The sequence below is a fragment of the Micrasema longulum genome, unplaced genomic scaffold (assembly GCF_059751315.1).
Source record: "Micrasema longulum isolate JH-2025_06_02 unplaced genomic scaffold, ASM5975131v1 h1tg000163l, whole genome shotgun sequence".
Taxonomy (NCBI): domain Eukaryota; kingdom Metazoa; phylum Arthropoda; class Insecta; order Trichoptera; family Brachycentridae; genus Micrasema; species Micrasema longulum.
The window spans coordinates 2233482-2242348 of NW_028277368.1; positions in this window are offsets into that span (position 1 = coordinate 2233482).

An 8867-nucleotide genomic window follows, 5' to 3' on the forward strand; every position below is an offset into this window, starting at 1 on the left:
GACGATATTCCCATCCGTATTCTACCCTATGCCTAGGCGAAGATGTTATACCATGTTTATATGTAAGGTCCTTGGTGTTTCAAATTTAAATTCAAATCCATTTGTTTTACCAAAATAACATTACAAATAACAAAATATTTTAGGCTTTATATTGGGACAACATATCAAACCAGGAACCCTTGAGCGATGGCTCGACATTATTAAGGTATAGAGGAGGCAGGTTGGTTCCGGAAGCCTGAGGTAAAACAGTATGTGCTGACGCTGTTGGAGATAACCATGAAGAACATAAAATTGATACTCTTAAATCGCTGAGTTCTCAATAAAACCAAGAGGTCATCAGTCTAAAAAAATGGGTCAATGTGAACCCATTCCTTCTAAATTGCAAACTGTTGGTCCCAAGCATGCCCGAGAGGAATGCAGTGGGATAGAGCCACGGACAACTACCATACTCGCTCATATAGATATACCTCAGAATTTTTTTTTTAACCCTCTCCAACATGAGGGAATATCTCGCCTCGTGCGGACTCCATATCACTCAAGCCTGGTCCAAACCAATGTTGGTACATTATCTTGAATCTGTGTCTGATTGTATTTTTATTTAAATTTTATGGGAAACTTTCATTAATTTTTTATTGCATTTTTTCTGACAAACTTATAAAGTTTTTTTTTTTAGTTATAATTTTTGAAAAGCTGTTTACATAAACATATTTTAAGGTCAAGTCATGTTTTACCTCGTCTGGTTAGTGTAGTCAATGTAATGATCGTGTGATTTTTAAGGTTGATTGTAAAGTTGTCTCCAATGTAATTTTTCAAGTAAGTAAACTAAGTCATTTTAATTTTTAAAAAAAACTTTATAGGCAAATTTTATCCATAGTATATATTTCATATTATAAATTAATTTAAAAAGAAACCCAAAAATGACTTTAAAAACTCCACTATCTACACGGCATAATTAAGTGCTTTGTTTTTATGGTACATCTTAAATGTGAAATTTTGGCCTGAATGTGACAGTATTCATTTCATTGCCAAATGCTAAAGTTCTTATGTTATACATCATTTTTCACTGTTGGGTAAAAAAAATCAGTTTTTGAAGTATTAAGCGTGTTTTTACAATAAGAAATGAACTGAAAACACGCTTAAAATATATTTTTGACTGTATAAATAATTATGTACATGTCCACGTATTCAAACAATATTCTTAAACCTACTGTACCTATAGGCTTCTTACTGTTAATCCTCCAATTCCCCATAGTATACATTCTCTTATAACTTAATCATGCTACAACCTACCACAGTATGCATATGTCTGCATCGATAGATTTTGTGCAAACTATCTTAAAATATTTACAGAAATACTTTCTGTAGTAACCAAAAAAGCCTGGCAGATCTTGTAAATGGTCATAAAAGGCAGTTATGTATTCTATTTTTTATTGTTGTTATTTTATCTGGTGTTTGCCCTTTTAAAATCTTTTCATTATAAATTTTAAGATCCTTGTTTATTTATTTTTTATTTTTCTTCAAAAAATCAATCAATTTTGATTTTATTATTCCTGAAGACTAAATACTGAGAACCATCTTTAATGTATTCGGTTCGAGTATACGCAGATTAGAAATATCAAAATTTTCGAGGATTCCTTACTCTCTACTATGTAAGTTTGCAATTATCGTATCTTCTCGTACATTATATGGAAATGAATATTCCAGAGCATCTGACTTTACCATTTCCTAAATATTAGGTACTATTTCTCACTTAGCTGTGCAATATTTCGACTAATTTTGGTAATTTAACACCCCAAACATAAGAATTTCCAATATGAACCACTTTTCATGGCGCTTGGTAAATGAAAACATGAAATCTTTAAGACAAAAGTGCTCATAAATAAACAAGGTAATTTGTTGCCTTGGGTCATTATGATGATGAATTATATTGACTTTAAGGTTACATCAAAGCCTGACTTAAATATTTCATACTTCACATTCCATTCACATTTATTTCAAAAAATTGTAGGCACTTTTATTTAAAGTTGTCTTTTATAATCTCGATGTTTCCTATTTACGACATTAATATAAAGTATTATAAGAATGTATTATCATAGTAGAAACATATATATTACACTGTTTCATTCAATATTCATTGCAATATGGGGTGACCTGAAGTTGGCTACTTTATTTTAAATTCCATATGTTTTTAATGAGCTCAATTTTCGGATCAATGAGACTGTTACAGTGGGTACTGCATACAGTAAATGTCTTATGCTTATTTTATAGCTTGGCAAGGTCGATTATTGGAATCATGCAGAAGTTTTATTCAAATTTGTTACTTCTACTGAAAATTGTGATATTTAAACTCTCTCACCTGTCTTCGAACCAATTGATTTAATATGATTAAGTTTCTCCTAATTCATTTCACGGCATATTGCGGTTAACATTGGTTTCATAATATAATATGGGATGTATGATCTAATTCTGTTTATCCCTTGTCCAAACCCTTTTCATACAGATGGGTAGAAATTGTTGTTGTGAACGTAAATTATCTAGTCATATTAGCTGTGAATTATTATTAAGATTTTTATTTAATTTACAATTGAAATACCAATTACATGTCTTTCTTCCAAGAATAATAACTTAAAGGCTATTTTTTTTCATTTAATATCTGTAAATCATGATATTTTTATTGTAGAAATGTAGATCATGTTATTTTTTAAAAAGTGGAAGAAGTTAAACTTACAAATTGATAGTTATCGAATTTTTGTATCTACTGCGAGAATTCAAATTCATGTTTTGTTTCTTCATTATAATCACCCAGATATCTCCTAAACATTATTTTTCTTACTGTTTTATATGTGCTTTTAATAATTTTAAACAAAAGCTTTTTACTCACTTCTTGTTTTTAAAAACTAGACACTGAAAATTTTGTAAAACAGTACATAATTTTATTTAAAAAAAAGTTTCCTTACCAGTATCTAACATAATTTACATATTTTTGTCAATCATTGATCGTCAAGACCTATGTCAAAGTAGTGAAACTGCATATCTGTCGGTTTAAATATGTATTAAACAAATAATTCACTACCACAAGAGCAAATATAAGTTTTTTCAACAAGACAAGATGTTTTGTTGTTGTGTGACATAATATTATGTTGTACGCAACTGGTTTAGTACAATTTGAATAATATATTTATTAATACATAGTTATAAGTTTTTGCAGATTCTTAATTTTATGCATTGACCCAACCTTTAAAACAATACAAAATATAGGTACTTTTAACTGTTGCTATAGTACGTAAACTTTCAATTATTATTTATAATCGAGTTGTGAAAATGCAGTTGATTAAAATAATTATTCACCCAAGTATTGAGTCATTATATTATAATATATTACTATAAATATCTAGTATCTACCTACACTGTTGCTAGAATCATATCGTGGGGTAATTACTACAAGTTGGCAACTTCAAAATCAGGATTCTTCAGTTAACCATTAATGTGTATCTTCCTCTATGGACGCTGCAGATAGACAAGTCATGATGCATTAAAATAATGTTATGATGATTTCAATGCACAACTCGTCTATTTGTAGCATCCATGGAGGATACCAAATTGTGTTTGAGTGGTTAACTCGAAAATGCTGATTTTAAAGTTACCTAGTTGTAGTAATTATCCCATGATATTACTTCATAATTATCCATTTTAAATGTATCTTAGATTGTTTTATACAAAACATAGTTATTCTAGTAAACGTTGCATCCATCTTTATGGATTTAAAAAAAGACTTAAAATGAGAATTTATTTTATTATTGTATCTAATACTTTAGTATGAATCATGAGTACAATGAAATTATACTCATTTTAATAAATTATTTTCAAACTTGTGATATATTATTTTTATATTACAAAATTATTAAGTGCATATTAAAAAAAAGATTAATTATTTTCTTTTAATAATTTAAGTTTATCCTTCTTTTTTATTTATTAAGTATTTCAGGTTATAAACATATTTATTGTGTATGCAGATAATTGGTAGAATTAAATCCAATAAAAGTATTTTATTTTGGATACCTTCCCAAATTTTTATAAACAAATATTGTTTATGATCGGTACATACATGTATGTACATATTATATCTCTTTATTGATCTAAATATTCCCTACCTCCATACCCATCTCGAGTCTCCCCTCGCTTCCCCCTATTCCTAGCGTAACTCCACGCTGCGATAATTATGCTTGCGGGTGCCTGACAGAGCTTTCAGTCTCTAGCACCCGTCTAACATTACCTGAGCGAAGTGCTCCTAACACATGTTCAAACGAAGCTGTGCCGGCATCCACCTTGACTGCCAGCTTCCCTCCAAGCAATCCAGCATCAGGTCACGCCTCAACACTACAGCAGGTTAGTGGAGTTGCGCAACCTTCCTTTCAACAATTAAGTCCACTCTCTAAATTCCTGGGACGAGATGTTTTTATACAACTCAATATTCAAACAGTACAACTAATCAAACACCGATTCGGGTCTATTAAAAATATAAAAAAATCGGACAATTCTTTCGCCTTTCAAACAAATGACAAAATAAAATTAATATGTTTTATTTAAAATTAAGATCCTAATATGGAGCCTAACAAAATAAACCTCAGCTGATTTAATTTTTCTGTACATCTCGTCCACCCCTCATTTTATAAAATAACATACATGAGTACTATTATTTCATAAATATGCTAAAAGTATATGTTATAAAAGATAATGTGTTTTTGTTTAGCTTTTCCTACATGTTTTTAAAATATTTTTGATAAGATTTAAGCATATTTTATTTTTAAATTCCATTAGCCTATCCATAGTAAGCCTCATTGAGTATTTCTCTATGTAGGATATTTATTTATTTACACCTTTTATCAAAAATACAATTTTACGTTCACTTTTCCCAGCTAACAAGGGTACATACCCCGTTCCAAGCTAGGAAATTACATTCTAATATATGATAATAGTTAACAAATTAATATGAAATATTACAAATGTTTCATTTGACCTAATATTTACATACTTACATAATAATTATTCCCTCTTGTAACTCCATATTATTATGAGTTTGGCTAGTAAGAGTTTTTTATTTAGCTATGTGATTTAGTATATTGTGACATATGAACTAGTTATTAATAGAAAAAAATCCTTTAAGTCTGTATTTACACTGGTTGAAAATTTTTAGTCATAATGCATTTTTTGTTTAGGACTCACGTATGTAATGCAAATGTAACATGCAAATGGTTATAATTGGGATATTATTTTTCAGATTTATGTCCATTTGCAACGACATGTATTCAATGTATCGTATTCAGGAGAAAGTAACATATTTTAATGGAGACTAGCATAAGAACTCATAGTCATTAGGATGGTGTAATTTAACTCTAGCCGAGGGATATGGTCCAGTTACCAAATGGAAACATTCAAACCAACCATTAAAGAATTCTTATTTATATTAAAATGTCAAATTTGATGTGTAATGAATATTTGAAGAACGCACTTTTGTTTTGTTTATTTAAATCACTTCAATAAATAACTAGTGCCAATCGGTTTCAGAACCACAACCTGTTCCTTTGCCGAGACAAATAAATAAATTGCTCCATGTAGTTAAGTAGGTACATAATATATATATAACCTCATGATTGTAGAACAACGATGCGTGTAATTTTCTTAAACTTTACACGAGAATGGTTTAATTTTTTTTTGACACTTAATGTCGACTCGATAAGTACAAAAGTTATATCCTTTGATACTTGGGTTAGTTATGTATATTTTCCAAGCCTGGAATATAAAGCTTTTATATACCTTTTCAAGGTTAAATATAAAAGGAAGTCAATGTCGCATTTTTCCCACATCTGTCTTTGTTCTACGATCATGTCTATCTTCATAATATTATGTGCTCAGAGTAATAACTCGCGACCCGCTTATAGAGTCTCCCGATTATCAATCACAAAGTTAGCTACAACTTACAGCAAAACAACAGGCTGTGGGTACTCAGGTTGAGAATTGCAAGCGCAGATACGAAACCGACCGTTACAAGTTTATTGTTAAACCAAACCATAAATGTGCAACGCTTTGTTCTATGCAAAAGAGTGTCTCTATAAGCGGATTGCGATTTATTACTCTGAAATTGTGTGTATGTTTTTTGTATTAAACTCAATAAATTTTCTTGGAATGGATAAATCAGGGTTCATTAAATAATGAAAAACATTTTAAATAATGTACAGTAAGAATACATTTTTAGATTTTCGCAGCCTTTACAATTCAGTTAGCATTTATATTAATGATTTTCTGTAGAGCAGGAGATCTTTTTACAGTGAAATGTTTTAAATTAGGTTGTTCAATTTGACATAGTTATGCAGAAAGCGTCCAACCCTCTAAATGCTAAAAATGAGTTCAATGCCAATTTTGATAGCATATTACAATGTCTTTATGTGCTGATAACATCCAAGCTCCAAGTGCTATACTTTTTTGACAATTAAAGAAATAAAAAATAAAAAAAAGAGCTGCAGAAAACAGTCAAACCACTTAGACGTTTTTAAAGTTATAGCAGTGATGTGGGTTAAAAATTTCTTTAATTGGCAAAAAAAGTATAGCACTTTGAGCTTGGACGTTTTCAGCACAAATATATCATAGTATGCTATTGAATCCGCCATTACTCATTTTTAACATTTTGAGGGTTGGACGCTTTCTGCATAACTACGTCAAATTTAATAGCAGTATTCAACTAGCAATTTATTATTCGTTGTATACGTGTTTATTGTAAGATTATATCATTATTTAGGTGTAGTCAGTAAACTGCAGAGTTTTTATTACCATATGTTGATGTTGGAAAAATATTCATTTGGTTAGTGAAATTAGACTTTAGTTTATATAAATGCAAAGAAATCACATGTTTGTCATTCTACAAATTACATCACCCTAATGAATATAAGTTCTGTTTGTCCATTGTATTAACTCAGCACCTGTTAAATTATATAATAAACAATATTTATCTTAAATACTTATTGATCCACATTTTTATATCTTGTTGTATAGTTTATAAATAGATTTAACACAAATGTATTACAAGGTAGGTTGTTAAGGCCACCAATAAGTGTTTAACTTTTCTTATATGTAATAATATTCCAACCCCTAACAACGTATGACTAACGATGGCATAATAGAGAAGCATATAAAATGTTATTCCCTTTATTTTTTTACTTAATAAGTTGTAGAGTAAATGCTAAAATTGTATACACATGCCCTATGCAAAATTATGCTTTGGAGCTCTAATTTCTCAAACGTAAACAAACATCACCATTTTATTTTACTTTAAATCAAAAAGTACAAAATGTTTATTATTGTTTCATTGCAATGGTGTATTTTTTATTCCAGAAATAATATAATGTAATCATTGAGGTACATTTTTAAAAGTATGTGTTTAAAAAGCGCAAGCAAAATAATAAAAAATGTTATTGTGTTATATATTTTTTTAAATATGTTTAAATGCTGCGCACAATTGGAAAAAAATATGCTTGGAAAATGTTACTAATATTTTTTTTAAATATGTTTAAATAATGTACATATTATAAATATTTTTTGTTGATCTAACAATGAGTTTGAATTATTTCCTGCAGCTAAAGCTTAAGTCCAATTTAGCACCAAATTTAATTAGATTATTTTGTATTTTGGTTCTTTTTTGTTTTTGGCCTTAAAATTTTTAATTCAGTCTACACAATTTTGAGAATCCTATGGTTTAAACAATACAGTTAACAAATTAACCTATGCTATGCATTGTAGGAGTTGTATTTCAAGAATATGTTTTCTATAAACAAAGTAGTCTAACGAAATTGTGATATTGAACCTAGTCGTTATTTCGGTGTTTTTAAATATTAGATTAGTATAAATTGTATACACTAAATTGTAATATATATATATATATGTGATAATCCTTGATAAAAATAAAAACCCTTCATTGAAGATTTTTGATTTCATTGCTCGCAATTTTAACATATTTATGAACATTTGAGATCGCCTCTGCAACAACACAGTATGCACATACATTTTGTAATGCTGTTCTCTTCCTGGACATAGATGTATTGAACTTGGACATTAATAAATCAAAAAAACTACTGTTTAAAAAAAAAGGTCAAACCAGTGCAGTGTACTAAAACTATTTGAACTTCAATAAAACGTTTTATTTACTCTATCAAACATTTGTCAAAATCAAATTGTTCCTGGACTGGCGTCAGAAGTGTAGAATTGAGCACCTGTCTTACCGTCATGTAAACGATGATTGAAATACACTGCATTTGGTTTACCCATGCCGTGCCCTATGTACTACTGGGTGCAGAAAGGGGTATGATAATGATGATAAGTACAAGAATACCTTCTTATTTAGAATAGGTCTTATTTATTGTCATACAAAATATGATCAAATAATTGAGAACTGTTTTTTCAAAGCTTCTCTTGAAACATAATTTTTCAGGAGAATGAAAAAATTACATCTTACATTTAAGCCTGAAGGTAATCTAATTTATAAATAGTTATAAAATAAATAGTCATTTTCTTATATATTTCATTAGCACCCAATATATATTATTGAAATTAGGGATCAATCAATATTATAAATATTATCAATCATACACAACAAAATATTTGTTTTGAAAAACAATTAGACTGATATTTTTCAAGCCAGTTTTTAGCATGTTTTTTGCAGGTTATCGATGTTTCTCAATACTGGCTTTAAATTATAAAAAAAACCCAAATCGCTATGTAGGGTAAACATTGTGTTTTGAAAAAACAAACTTCGATTGTCAATAGTAGCAGGATTCGTAAAAATTATATTAAAAATCTGTAGAAATAAAATAACCAGG